The sequence below is a fragment of the Eubalaena glacialis genome, chromosome 3 (genome assembly GCF_028564815.1).
Source record: "Eubalaena glacialis isolate mEubGla1 chromosome 3, mEubGla1.1.hap2.+ XY, whole genome shotgun sequence".
NCBI lineage: Eukaryota > Metazoa > Chordata > Mammalia > Artiodactyla > Balaenidae > Eubalaena > Eubalaena glacialis.
In genome coordinates this window covers 152,426,174-152,441,988 of record NC_083718.1, presented here as the reverse complement: position 1 = coordinate 152,441,988, position 15,815 = coordinate 152,426,174, and the positions used below count along the sequence as shown (strand labels likewise).

The following is a 15,815-nucleotide window of genomic DNA, read 5'->3' as shown; positions in this document are numbered from 1 at the left end:
TCAATGAAACTGAGCTGTTTTAAAGAAAAACAAACAAAACTGACAAACTTTCAGCTTGACTAACTAAGAAAAAAGAGAAGATTCAAATCAATAAAATCAGAAATGAAAGAGAAGACATTACAACTGATACTGCAGAAATACAAAGGAGCATAAAAGACCATTATGAACAATTATATGACAACAAATTGGACAACCTAACAGAAACAGATAAATTCCTAGAAATATAACCTGCCAACATCAAGTAGATAAAAATTTTGAATCACTATGTTGTACACCTGAAACTAATATAATAATATTATAAATCAACTATACCTCAATAAAAATTTTTAAATAAAATAAAATTTTATTTAATTTTTGAAAAGACTGAATTATGAAGAAATAGAAAGTATGAATAGACCTATAACTAGTAAAAAGATTAAATTAGTAATCAAAAATCTCCCAAAAAGGAAAAGTCCAGGACAAGTTGGTATACCTGGTAAACTGTACGAAACATTTACAGAGAAATTAATGCCAATGCTTCTCAAACTCTTCCAAAAATTTAAAGTAGATGGAACACTTCCACACTCAACTTGCAAGGCCAGCATCACCCTGATACCAAAGCCAGACAAGGATATTACAAGAAAAGAAAATTACAGACCAACATCCCTGATGCACATAGATGCAAAAATCCTCAGCAAAATATTAGCCAACCAAATTCAACAATACATTAAAATAATCATAAACCATAATCAAGTGGAATTTATTCTGGGGATGCAAAGATGGCTCAATATCCACAAATCAGTAAACGTGATACATCACATTAACAAAATTAAGGATAAAAATCATATGATCATCTCAATCGATGCAGAAAAAGCATCTGATAAAATTCAACATCCATTCATGATAAAAACTGTCACCAAAGTGAGTATTGAGGGAATGTACCTCAACATAATAAAGATCATATACTACAAGCTCACAGCTAACATCATACTCAATGGTGAAAAGCTGAAAGCTTTTACTGTAAGATCAGGAATAACACAATGATGCCCACTCTCACCACTTTTATTCAACATAGATCTAGAAGTCCTGGCCAGAGAAATTAGGCAAGGAAAAGAAATAAAGGTATCCAAATGGGAAAGGAAGAGTGAAATTGTCTCTATTTGTAGATGACATGATATTACATATAGAAAACCCTAAAGACTCTACCAAAAAAACTGTTAGAACTAATAAACAGATTCAGTAAAGTTGCAGGATACAAAATCAACATACAAAAATCACTTGCATTTTGATATGCTAACGGTAAACTATCTGAAAGAGACATTAAGAAAGCAGTTCCATTTACAGTCACATTAAAGACAATAAAATACTTAGGAATAAACGTAACCAAGGAGGTGAAAGACTTGTACACTGAAAACTGTTAAGACACTGATGAAAAAAACTGAACAAGACACAAATGGATTGGAAGAATTAATATCAATAAAACACCCATGCTCCCCAAAGTGATCTACAGATTCAATGTAATCTTTATTAAAATTCCAATTGCATTTTTCACAGACACAGAAAAAAAACCCTAAAATTTATATGGAACCACAAAAGACTCTAAATAGCCAAAGCAATCTTAAGAAAGAAAAACAAAGGTGGAGGTATCACACTTCCTGATGTCAAATTATATTACAAAGCTATAGTAATCAAGACACTATGGTACTGGCATAAAAACAGACACTTAGAACAATGGAATGAAATAGAGGAGCCACAAATGAGCCCACCAACTAATCATTGACAAGGGCACAAAGAACATACAATGGGGAAAGGATAGTCTCTTTAATGAATAGTGTTGGGAAAACTGGATATTCACATGCAAAAGAATGAAACCAGACCTCTATCTTACACCACTCACAAAGATTAAAGACTTAATGTAAGACTGGAAACTGTCAAAACTCCTAGAAGAAAACACAGGGAAAAAATTCCTTGATGTTGGTCTTGGCAATGGTATTTTGTATTTGACACCAAAAGCAGAGGCAACAAAAGCAAAAGCAAACAAGTGACACTATATCAAATGAAAAGGATTTTGCACAGCAAAAGAAACCAATAACAAAATGAAAAGGCAACCTGTGGAATGGGAGAAAATATTTGCAAACCATATATCTAATAAGAGACAAATATCTAAATATATATAAGGAACTCATATAACTCAATAGCAAAAAACAAATAAACAGAATTTAAAAATTAGCAAAGGACCTGAATAGACATTTTTCCAAAGAAGACACACAAATGGCCAATGGTACATGAAAAGATGCTCAGCATCACTAATCATCAGGAAAATGCAAGTGAAAACCACAGTGAGATATCACCTCACTCCTGTTAGAAGGGCTATTATCAAAAAGACAGCACAAAACAAATGTTGGTGAAGATATGGAGAATAGAGAACTCGTGCACTGTTGGTGGAGTAATAATAATGTAAATTATTACAGCCATTATGGAAAACAGCATGTAGTTTCCTCAAAAAATTAAAAATAGAACTACCACATAATCCAACAATCCCAATTCTGGATATATATCCAAAAATAAATGTCTTGAAGAGCTATCTGTGCTTCCATGTTCATTGCAGCATTATTTACAATAGCCAAGATATGGAAACAACCTAAATACCCATTAATGAATGAATGGACAAAGAAAATATGGTGTATATATACATATATACACACACACACACAATAATGGAATATTATTCAGTTACAAAAAATAAGAAAATCTTGCCATTTGCCACAACATGGATGAACCTGGAGGCCATTATGCTAAGTGAAATAAGCCAGGTAGAGAAATCCAATTACTATGTGGTATCACTTATACTTGGACTCTAAAGAAAAAAAGTCACATTTATAGAAAGAGAGAGTAGAATGGCAGTTGCCAAGGATTGGGGAAATGGCAAGATGTTGGTCAAAGGGTACAAACTTTCAGTTATAAGGTGAATAAGCTCTAAAAATCTAACGTACAGCATGGTGACTATAGTTAATAATACTGTATTGTATACTTGAAATTTGCTAAGAGAGAAGATCTTAAGCTTTCTCACCATACATACTCAAAAAAGGGTAACTATTAAGGTGATGGACATGTTGATTAAATTAATTGTGGTAAATATTTCACAATGTATCAATATTTATATGTCAAATCTATCATATACACTTTAAATACATACAGTTTTCTAATAGATCTTTATTGGAGTATAATTGCTTCACAATACTGTGTTAGTTTCTGTTGTACAACAAAGTGAATCAGCCATATGCATACGTATATCCCCATATACCCTCCCTCTTGAGCCTCCCTCCCACCCTCCCTATCCCACCCCTCTAGGCGGTCACAAAGCACCGAGCTGATCTCCCTGTGCTATGCTCTGCTTCCCACTAGCTATTTTACATTTGGTAGTGTATATATGTCGATGCTACTCTCACTTCAACCCAGCTTCCCCCTCCCCACCACGTGTCCTCAAGCCCATTCTCTATGTCTACGTCTTTATTCCTGCCCTGCCACTAGGTTCATCAATACCAGTTTTTTTTTTTAGATTCCATATATATGTGTTAGCATATGGTATTTATTTTTCTCTTTCTGACTTACTTCACTCTGTATGACAGACTCTAGGTCTATCCATCTCCCTGCAAATAACTCAGTTTCGTTTCTTTTTATGGCTGAGCAATATTCCATTGTATATATGTGCCACATCTACTTTATCCATTCATCTGTTGATGGACATTTAGGTTGTTTCCATGTCCTGGCTATTGTAAATAGTGCTGCAATGAACATTGTGGTACATGTCTCTCTTTTTGAATTATGGTTTTCTCAGGGTATATGCCCAGTAGTGGGATTGCTGGGTCATATGGTAGTTCTACTTTTAATTTTTTAAGGAACCTCCATACTGTTCTCCATAGTGGTTGTATCAATTTACATTCCCACCAACAGTGCAGGAGGGTTCCCTTTTCACCACACCCTTTCCAGCATTTATTGTTTCTAGATTTTTTGATAATGGCCATTCTGACCGGTATTAGGTGATACCTCATTGTAGTTTTGATTTTCATTTCTCTAATAATTAGTGATGTTGAGCATCTTTTCATGTGCCTCTTGGCCATCTGTATGTCTTCTTTGGTGAAATGTCTATTTAGGTCTTCTGCCCATTTTTTAATTGGGAGTGCTTGTTTTTTTGATATTGAGCTCCATAAGCTGTTTGTTAAATACATGCAATTTTATTATAATAAAATTGTTTTCAATAATTATATTCAATAATTATTCAATTATAATATATTCTATTATATTTGAATATGATATATACTATATATTACATGTATATGATATATATATTATATATAATATATTCAATTCAATAAAGCTGGAAACAAAACAAAACATCTCCCAAAGCTGTTCCATTAAATTCTATGGCTTCAAGAAACTGTTAGATGCTCACTGAATATCATGATAATATCTTCATCAGCAGCCTATAGATTTAAAAAAAATAAAAAAGATAACAAACTTGTGTTCTTTGGGAAAAACAATCTTATCTGTTTTGCTTGTTTTTGTATTTTAAAATACAAAAAAGTACCACAAAAATTATAATAAAAAGTCATATGTGAATTCCCAGAGTAAACAAATATTGATATTTTCTCAAAAAAAAAAAAAAGATTTGTTAGGTTGCATCCAGATGAGCCTTTACTCTAGTCCTAATAATGCTCCACAACTAAGACATTCCTCTTCTGAGAACTCATCTGATGCCTTGTGTATTATGATGCCTCCCCACTCCAGCTTTGCCCACAAAATATTCCCAGCCCTAGGTGAATGTGGGAATTGTCTGGCCTACTGCTTTCTAACAGACTTTCCCCAGCCTCAGATAGTGTCCTCATTTGCATTCACAAATTAATGCTCATCAAAAGGACTCAGGGGGAACTCTCTGCAGATCTCCAAAGTTCTTTCTTTGTGCAGTTCCCTCCTCTCTGGCACTCTGCTTGGCTAATAATAGCTGCCTTCACCTCCCAAAACTCCAGTATCTATCTCCTCAACTCAGCAAGACCACCAGACTCTGAATTTCCCTTCCCTCCACTGCAATGTAGAAACTTCCTCCAGGGAATAAGTTGAGGAAATCAAGGGGTTTGCTTCATTAATTTCCAATTTCTCAGGGTTCACAGTCTTGCAAGGCCTGTTGCCCAATGTCTGAAACATTGTTTCACATATTTTATCTGGTTTTCTAGTTAAGTGGAAAGGTAAATCTAGTCCCTGTTACTACCTCATGGCTAAAAGTGTAAGTCCCTCCTAACTCTGGTTTTGCATTCCTCAAATCTATCTTCTTCCTTATAAAGCCAGAGTGATATTTCATAAATGCAAATCTAACATTATCTCTCCTCACTTAAAACCCCTCAATTGCTTCCACCTGACACTAATCCCATTCTTAAACTCTAGGTTCCTGTCATGCTAAGCAGTCCTGGAATTCATCAGGCTGTTTCATGCACCTATGCTTATTTTACTCCCCACTCCTTTAGCCTTTAAAAGATAGCTCTCTGTGGTCAGAGGGTAAAAACTTCCAGTTACAAGAAGAATAAGTTTTGGGGATCTAATGTACAGCATGGTGATTATAGTTAATAATTTGTATTATATACTTGAAAGTTGCTAAGAGAGATCGTCAACATTCTCACCATAAAAAAGAAATGGTAGAGACTCCCCTGGTGGCTCAGTGGTTAAGAATCCGTCTGCCAATGCAGGGGACATGGGTTCGATACCTGGTCCGGGAAGATCCCACATGCCGCGGAGCAACTAAGCCAGTGCGCCACAACTACTGAGCCTGCACTCTAGAGCCTGCGAGTCACAACTACTGAAATCCAAGTGCCACAACTACTGAAGCCTGCGCACCTAGAGCCCAAGCTCCACAACAGGAAAAGCCACAGCAATGAGAAGCCCGCGCACTGCAACAAAGAGTAGCCCCCGCTCCCCACAAGGAGAGAAAGCCCGTGTGCAGCAACGAAGACCCAACACAGCCAAAAATAAATAAATTAAAAAAAAAAAAGAAATGGTAGTATGTGAGATGACAGAGGTATTAGCTAATGCCATGGTGGTAATCATTTTGCAATATAGAAGTGTATCAAGTCAACATGTTGTACACCTTAATATTACACAGTGTAATATGTCAATTATATCTCAATGGGAAAAAGAAAGGGACAGCTCTCTGTATCCTTTATGAAGACCTCAATAACCACTCCCTGCATCTGGCACAGTCAATTCCTTCTTCCTTTGTACCGACATTTTATCTAGTACTGAATTCAGTTGTTGTTATTATTGTTAACTCTATTATTATCTGTTCATCACACATATATTAAAATTAGTTGTGGGCGGGTGCTACAGAGAGGTGTAGAGGAGCGAGACCCTGGCCTCTGATGCTCCTGGCCCCTGAGGTCACCCCACTTCTCCGCCCCTTGGGCCTGACCGGCCAGCCCCAGGAGTGCTGCGATGCCACCAGACCCTGGACGCCTGCGGGCCACACACGTCCCCAGAGCTAGACCTAGGTCAGGCGGCAGCTCAGTGGCCAGGCTGAACTCTGGGCATCCTGGTGGTGGTGGCCCACTGACCTAACGGCTCTGGCCAGAAGTACCAGTTGGTGGTGGTTGGTGGGGTGGCTTGGGCAAGTTGGCACTCCCCATCCAATTCATACAGTCCTATTTTGTAACAGATTGTGAGCCAACCATCTGCTTTGTGTATGTGTGATAGATGACAGAGCAGCCCAGCTAGATATTCTGGATACAATAGGACAAGAAGTTTGGAGCTATAAGAGAACAGTTCCTGAGAACTGATGAGGGTTTCCTATTGCTCTTTCCAGACATGCATAGAGGCAGTTTTGAAGAGATCTGTAAGTTTCAAAGACAGACTCTCAGAGTAAAGGATCATGATGAGTTCCAATGATTTTAATTGGTAATAAAGCAGACCTGGATCATCATAGACAGGTAACATAGGAAGAATAGCAGTTAGCCCACAACTTAAGGTAACATACTGTGGAGGTGTCAGCAAAGATTAGGATGAACGTAGATCAAGCTTTCCATGAACTTGTCTGGGCTATAAGGAAATTTCAAGAGTGGGAACATCTTTCTTCACCAATGAGGAAAGAAAAAGACAAGAAAAGCTGCCATCGTGTCATTTTCTAAGAATTATTTGAGTTTTAGCTACCAACTGCCAGGAAAAGCCTGCATCTTCTCCTTCTCTCCTTATAGTTTACATCATGTTGGTACCTTTCTAGCCTTAGACAAATGATCCTGGTAGCCTTAGACCAAGAAGCTAGTTAATCCTTTCCATGAAGCTAATCTTATGGTCATTTCAAGACAGATTTAAAGGAAACACTAAGGATGCTTCAAAAATTACCTGATTCCATATACAAAAATGAACTCAAATGAATTGAAGACTTAAATGTAAGACCTGAAACCATAAAAGTCCTAGAAAAAAATATAGATGGTACACTCTTGACATCAGTCTTAGCAATATTTTTTTTGGATATGTCTCCTTAGGCAAGGGAAACAAAAGCAAAAATAAAGAAGTGGGACTACATCAAACGAAAAAGCTTTTGCATATCAAAGGAAACCACCAACAAAGTGAAAAGGCAACCTAATGAATGGGAGAAGATATTTTCAAAAGATATGTCCCATAAGGGGTTGATATGCAAAGAGCTCATGCAACTCAATATCAAAAAAGCCCAAACAATTTGATTAAAAAATGGGCAGAAGACCTGAATAGGCATTTTTCAAAGGAGACATACAGAAGGCCAACAAGCACCTGAAAAGGTGGTAAACATAACTAATCAGCCAGGAAATGCAAATCAAAACCACAATGAGATACCACCTCACACCTATCAGAATGGCTGTTATCAAAAGGACAAGAAACAACAAGTGTTGGTGAGGATGTGGAGAAAAGGGCACCCTCGTGCAAGGTTGGTAGGAGTGTAACTTGGAGTAACCACTATGGAAAACAGAGTGGAGGATTCTCAAAAAACGAAGAAAAGAACTACCATATGATCCAGCAATTCCACTCCTGGGTATATATCTGAAGAAAACAAAAACACCAATTCAAAAAGAGACATGCACCACAGTGTTCATTGCAGCATTATTTACAATAGCGAAGATATAGAAGCAACTTAAATGCCCATCAATAGATGAATAGGTAAAAAAGATATGGCATGTATATATATATATATATATATATATATATGTAATGGAATACTACTCAGCCATAAAAAAGAATGAAATCTTGCCATTTGTGACAATATGGATGGACCTAGAGGGTATTATGTTTAGTGAAATAAGTCAGAGAAAGACAGATACTGTATGATTTCACTCATATGTGGAATCTAAAAGATGAAACAGATGAACAAGGAAAACAAAACAGAAACAGACTCATAGATACAGAGGAAAAACTGGTGGTTACCAGAGGAGAAGGGAGTGGAAGGATGCGTGAAATAGGTGAAGGAGATTAAGAGGTACAAAATTCCAGCTATAAAATAAATAAGTCACAGTATGTAATGTACACATAGGGACTATAGGTAATAATATTGTAACAACTTTGCATGGTGACAGATGGTAACTGGGCTTGTTGTGGTGATTATTTCATAATGTATAAAAATATTGAATCACTGTTTTATACCTGAAACTAATATATTATTGTATGTCATATATAACTTGATTAAAATAAATAAATATATATATATAATATTTTAAAAATTATCTGATTCCTTTTAAATATGTATCTATATACACAAACATATTCTTTTGTAAGGGCTTTTATTTTAGTAGAAATGGATCAGTTTTGGAACCTAAGCTGTTTGCCAAGCTGAAGTCATAGGTTGTGAAATAACTTTTATCTTCTAAAATCATTGCCTACTGTTATTCTAAATAGAATCATAGGGAGTTTATTTAAAATGTGAATTTTTGTAAGTCAGAAAGAGAAAAACAAATATCGTATATTAACGCATATATGTGGAATCTAGAAAAATGGTACAGGTGAACCGGTTTGCAAGGCAGAAATAGAGACACAGATGTAGAGAACAAACATATGGACACTCAGCAGGGAAAGTGGGGGGGGGGGGCTGGCATGAATTGGGAGACTGGGACTGACATATATACACTAATATGTATAAAATAGATAACTAACGAGAACCTGCCGTATAGCACAGGGAACTCCACTTCTCTGTACAGTAGAAACTAACACAACATTGGAAAACAACCATACCCCAATAAAAAAATAAAATATGAATTTTTGCCTGTCTGAAAGTTTTGATGTCAACTTTAGTTAACCTTAAATACACTGAATTGAAACCACAAAAGTGAGGCAACTCAAAACTTTACTGATGCTACAGGCTTTGTTTGCCAGTGGCCAAAATACCAAAATGTCTACTGTATTTGCAGATGAAAAACTGCTTATAAAGCCTTTATTATTACTCCTACTCGTAAAGATGACAATATTCTGTGTGGCCAAGTATTTGGACTCATTCTGGACTTAGGTGTTTCAATGTTCTTGTTTTTTTTTAATAAATTTATTTATTTATTTTTGGCTGCGTTGGGTCTTAGTTGCTGTACACCGGCTTTCTCTAGTTGCGACGAGCAAGGGCCACTCTTCATTGCAGTGCGCGGGCTTCTCATTGCGGTGGCTTCTCTTGTTGCAGACCACGGGCTCTAGGTGCACAGGCTTCAGTTGTTGTGGCACACGGGCTTCAGTAGTTGTGGCACACGGGCTCAGTAGTTGTGGCACACAGGCTTAGTTGCTCTGCGACATGTGGGATCTTCCCGGACTAGGGATCAAACCTGTGTCCCCTGCATTAGCAGGCGTATTCTTAACCACTGCGCCACCAGGGAAGTCCCGTTCTTGGTTTTTTAATTTAATCTTTTCACAGCCATGTTGAGACTAAAAATAATTTTTTCTGCCTTTCTTTTCAACCATTTCTAGATAAGGAATTCAAAAAACCCAAAACTGGTTTTGTTTGTAATATTAAATATGGAATTGATCTTTCCAGGGTCAGAGATTATTAATATTTTTGCTATATACTTTTATAGATTATTTTCTTATCAAACTAGCTAACAAGTATTTTTATGTTTGTAAGCAAATATGTTTTCACAGCATACCTTGTGTATATGTAAATATAAATATTTAATTCCCACTGTTCACTTTTAACTGACAAAGACAAAAAAGTGAAAACTACAGAAACTGTGGTAGAACTTTACTTGCTATTCTGGTCCTGGTTGTACCCACCTTTGGCCAGTCACCTACTACTCAAGAAACCTTCCCAATAGAGTACAACAGGATGAGAATCTGAAATCACTTTCAATATCCCATTCTAGATATTTACTGTTGTATCAAGTAGTAAGTATAAAACTTTTATTTGACAATATAACTGTGGATGGCTTATTATTTTGTTTTTAACTCTACAGATTGTATTTAGGCAATTCAAAAGTATGTTCCTGATTTGAGATACTAAGTGGTATTGCACAGCTGTCACTTTATTGAACATGTACAACAGTCCCATGACACTTATAAAGTGTACCCTTGTATGGCTTCAGGTTCTAGAACTAAAATTGATCTCTTATCACACATACAAACAATTTATTTGTGTATCTATCCCCACTGCTAAATTATGAGCTTATTAAAATTAGGGCTTATCTCTTTTTAGTGTTTCTATCCCCAGGACTTAGCACAATGCATAGCACATAGTAGATGTATAATAACCATTTGAGAATACAGAATTAGTCCAATTAGTTCTACCTTCAAAGTTTATCTCAAGATATTCTCTTCTATCTCATCTGTTGCTACTCTAATTCATCATTTCATCTTGCCTACATTACTGCAAGTCCTATAAATATCTCCCTGCTTTATTTCCCTTGTCCTTGAACAATTTATTCTCTATACAACATCCAGAGTAATATTTTGAAACATAAATCGGATTATCGCAATCACCTTCTCAAAAACTTTCGGTGTCTTTCTATTGTGCTGAAATTAATTCCCAACTCCTTACCATATCCTTTACAGCTTTATATGAAGCAACTATTACTGCCTACCTCATTGACTTCATTTCAAACCACCTTCCTGTAGCTCAGTATGTTCCAGCCACTCTGGCTATTCTGCTTCTCAAATATATCACACTTATTTCTGCCTAAGGCCTTTGTGTTGTTCCCTCTGTTTTTAATGATCTGCTTCTAGAGTTTTGCATGGCTGGCTTCTAAATATTATTCTGATTTCATTTCAAATATCACTTCTTTAGTGGGACCTTAGCTAATCTTCATGCAGATTAGGACCACAGAAGAAAAGAAAAAAAAAACATGTTGTGTGGTACTGGGTTGGAATTAAAGGTATCCGTATATATGTATATGTACTGTGTGTTTGTGTGGATATTTCTTTATTTACACTGATACCTCTAATACTATTATTAGTATTAGCATATTCATACTATATATGTTCATACTGTATATGTTAATACTGATACCTCATTCCAATGACAGCGAGTACAGTTAATGCCCAGATATTGGTTTCTAAAAACTATTCCCCACTCAATGGAAACAACATTCCTTGAAGAAGTGGCTAATTCTAGGGCTGGGGCAAGGAAAGTAAAAACTGAACCTGGAACATTTTCTTGTGCCTAAAGTAATGAAGTACTCATAAATTGATAGGACCAGGGCAAATGGATACCTGAGCCAGCTTGTAGGGGCTCCCACTGGTCAAATTCGGGAAAATTTGAAATCAAAATGAATAATAATAGGCTATAACATATTGAATAAAAAAGAATCCATGAGTCCATACTGATAACTTTTTAAAAATTTAAAGGAGATCATGACAGAAAGCCAAGTAATAAATGCAGAAAGAATGATAAACTTAGGACATCACCATTTTGCAAACTTTTTAGCAATAATTGATTTAGGCAACAAGTCAATGTACACTAAAACATTAGGTTTAAGATCGTTGAGAACATGAGATTCGCAGTCTCAAAGAATCACTCACAGATTATGTATAAAAAGGGAAGAAAGTACTTTTACAATGAAAAAATCTAAAAATGAGCAAACCAAGTGATCAAAATTATATCACCCAAAATGGGACCAATTGACATTGTTTGCCTCCAGATAGGTTTGTACAGAGGAGGACACAACAATTCCTATATAGTATTCTTGACGCCCCTCCAAAATAATCTGAGTGCAATCATGAGAAGACAATAAAATAAATCCAAATTAAAGGATAGTCTATAATACAATTGGCCTGGATTCGTCAAGAATGGCAATGTCGTGAAAGACTAGTGAAAGGCTAGGGAATTGTTCTTTATTAAATGAGAATAAAGAAACATGTCAACTAACATGTGATACCTGATTGGATCCTGGATCTCTCTCTCTCTCTCTCTCTCTCTCTCACACACACACACACATCACACACACACAAACACGTACACAGAGCTATAAAGAATATTATCAGGACAGTTGGGGAAATTTGAATATAAACTATAACATAATAATATTGTATCAATGTTAAATTTCATGTGTGATATTTTATTGTGATAATGTAAGAGAATGTCCTCATGCTTAAGAGTCACATGTTGAAGTATTTAGGAATGCTGTATTTCCCACATCTATAACATAATTGTTTAGTTTACCATCTTGAACTAGAAGCCCCAGTTGGTAGCTGATAATAAAAGGATAAAACAATAGCTTTAATAAGATTGGCTTAGAAGTGATATGCAAGATGGACTGCAGGGAAATCATTTAAGAACTTGCTCTAGTATAATAGAAGCAATCTGAGCTGAATCTTGATCTATGACCAGTGTTTTACTTGGCAGTGAAGTAGGAGAAGAGCAACACAGGCAGAAGAGTCAACATGACGCAGCAAAGGGAACAGGAAGCTTGTTTGAAGATTAAGTTGTAGTCTAATGTGGCATGAGCCGGAGTATGTTAAGGGACAGAATGATGGGAGATAAGACTGGAAAAATAGATTGCAGCCACACTGTGGAGAGCTTTGAATGCTAAGATTCTATAGGCAATAGGTGACATAAAATATTTTTTAAAAGAGAAAGATGTTTTGGAAAGAAAACAATAGAAGAGGATTGAAATGTTTTTCTATACCCAAAGTCAAAATTGAAATTTTTAAAATTCAAGATATAGAAAGTTTTCATTTTAAAGGATAAATACTATTTCCCTGTCACTTTTCCTAAATTTAGATTGTCATAAATGACATTGCGTCCTTTAACAAAACAAAGTGACAAAGAAAATTCCAGGAAACCAATATTCTTAAGGAGATCTAAACTTGCCCGCTGGTTTATGTCTCCTCAGATAGGTATATCAAGTATTAAAATATTTTGTTCCTTTCCTGGAAACTGCTAAAGATGTATTTTTGAGTGTTAAGTCTAATTATTTTTGTAACTCCTGCATTTTTAGAATTATGTTTCATTTGCAGGGTTTCTAATTTCCGAGGGAAAATAATTATTGTTTTAGATTCTTATTTTTTAGCTCTTCTATTCAAAAACACAAAAGAGTCTTTGTTCCAGTCTTGGCAACACTATTTTTATTAGGATTTTACCAACATGCTTCTCTCTTTGCTGGTGTTATTCTTACACACACACATACAAAAGCTAGACCAACAAAAATACAATGAAAGTGGCATTTAACTTACTAAACTAAGCAAACAGGAGATTTTGAAACGTAACAAAACAAATTTTTTCATAGAAATCAAACCAAATAGTAGCATATGCAGTTGCATTGAAAATAAGTTGTGGGCTTCCCTGGTGGCGCAGTGGTTAAGAATCCGCCTGCCAATGCAGGGGACACGGGTTCGAGCCCTGGTCCGGGAAGATCCCACATGCCGCAGAGCAACTAAGCTTATGCGCCACAACTACTGAGCCTGTGTTCTGGAGCCCGCGAGCCACAACTACTGAGCCCGTGTGCCACAACTACTGAGCCCGTGTGCCACAACTACTGAAGCCCACATGCCTAGAGCCCGTGCTCCACAACAAGAGAAGCCACTGCAATGAGAAGCCTGCGCACCACAACAAAGAGTAGCTCCTGCTTGCCGCAACCAGAGAAAAGCCTGCGCGCAACAAAGAAGACCCAACACAGCCAAAAATAAAATAAATAAAATAAAATAAAATAATTTTTTTTAAAAAAGAGAAGAAAATAAGTTGTATGCTTTCCTGGATGATGAAAAGAGGAACTGATAAAATCAGTTATAGGAAGAACAACAAGTTGGAATCTTCACTAACTTGCAGTCTTCCAAACAGTGGAGTACCTAAATTATTTAATTTCCAAGTCCTGTTGGAATTATATTCTTCATATTTGATATGTGTCTTATACATTGATATTCTATAGGATTGTATACAAAAAAAGAGTGGTGTATACAGTACTTGACTTAACATTTTAAAGGGTAATTTTGAGTACATTCAATTTTTGGCTTAGGCTTAACCTTAAATACAATTATTCCCTCTCCACATCTACCATTAAGATAGGATTCAATTGTATATTTACCTCTTTCTTCCTAAAAGAGTTTCATTTGTTAATTTTTTGTGTGAAACATTTATTTCCTGAGGCATTTATTTTCTAAAGAGAAATGCCAGTTTTTATTTATTAAAGTAACAGTAATACTGTTTAAAGTGTTTACCTATTGGAACTAGAAATGTATTATTACTTTTCAGATGCTTGTTGGGTTGACTTTTGGCATTACTTTGGCAGGATGTAGATGCTATCTTCACTCACAGAAATATGAATAATAATGAACAAAAGAAAGTTTGTTAAAATAGTACTCATCTTAAATAATACAAATCAAAATGCTTCCATATGAAAGAGTATGAGACATGATAGCAATACCTGAAACACTTAGAAGTAGTATTTATAATGATTTTGCCCAAGCAAATAAACTTCTGCAAAAGAAAGCACCATTATTGCTGTTGTTATTGTTGTCATCAAGGGGGAAAGGTACAACCTAACATTTTATATTCACCAGGATTATCATTATACAAAATCATAACATATAAAGCCTTGAAAAGATTAGGAAGAAAAGGAAAATGTTTGCTGAATTAGGATTTAGAGATTGTTTTTATTTCTAAAAAAATTTTAGAGTTTAATTAGAAATAACCATTATTAACATTCTACTTATAAGGCAAGTTAAAGATCAATCTTTATTTTGCCATGTTAAAGACAGAAAATATTTTAAAACTTTTAAGAATACTGAAAATAACAGAAAGTAAAATCTTAAAAATATTCTTTTAAAAAACACTTCAATCAATTCTTTTAATCAAAGAAACTGTCGATCTTTCAGGGTGGGAAGAAAACAAAGGATTGAGATGAAAGCACTCTTTGATTTGTCCAGAAAGGATTTAGGCATTTAAAAATTCCATATGCTTCTATAACCTTTTGATTTATTTAGTCTTATGTTTCTAGTTTCATAGTTCAAACTTCCATAGCTGGTCTTCATAAGAGGTGTGTGTCTACATTAACAGAAGAAAGGAACATGTGTTAAAGAACTGCCACATTAATTTTCCATTTTGAATACTTTTTAAGAAGGCTAATAATGGTTTTTTTCTTTATCCAACAACTTTTGAGAGAAATTTTGCAATTTTTCATTTTTCAAAAGGTTAAAATAGTGTCTTGGATACAAAGTTTGAATGATGTAATCAACAGTATCAAGTTTTCAGAACCTTAGGCAAAAACCTGCTGCTGGGATCCAGATATGAAGGGGACAACAGTGACAACCTCAAACATGGAGAGGAATCAGCTACTGTTGAATTATCCTAAGATATTTATTGACCCAGAAAGTCAATCACTGTCCTCAGTCACAAAGACTGAAGAAGATGCCCTTTTCATTTT

The 15,815-nt window shown here is 35.5% G+C and overlaps 1 pseudogene; it reads left to right on the top strand.

Moving 5' to 3' along the window:
• The first annotated feature begins 6,580 nt into the window (after nt 1-6,580).
• Nucleotides 6,581-7,148, top strand: LOC133087192 (ras-related protein R-Ras2-like; annotated as a pseudogene).
• Nucleotides 7,149-15,815: the final 8,667 nt, after the last annotated feature.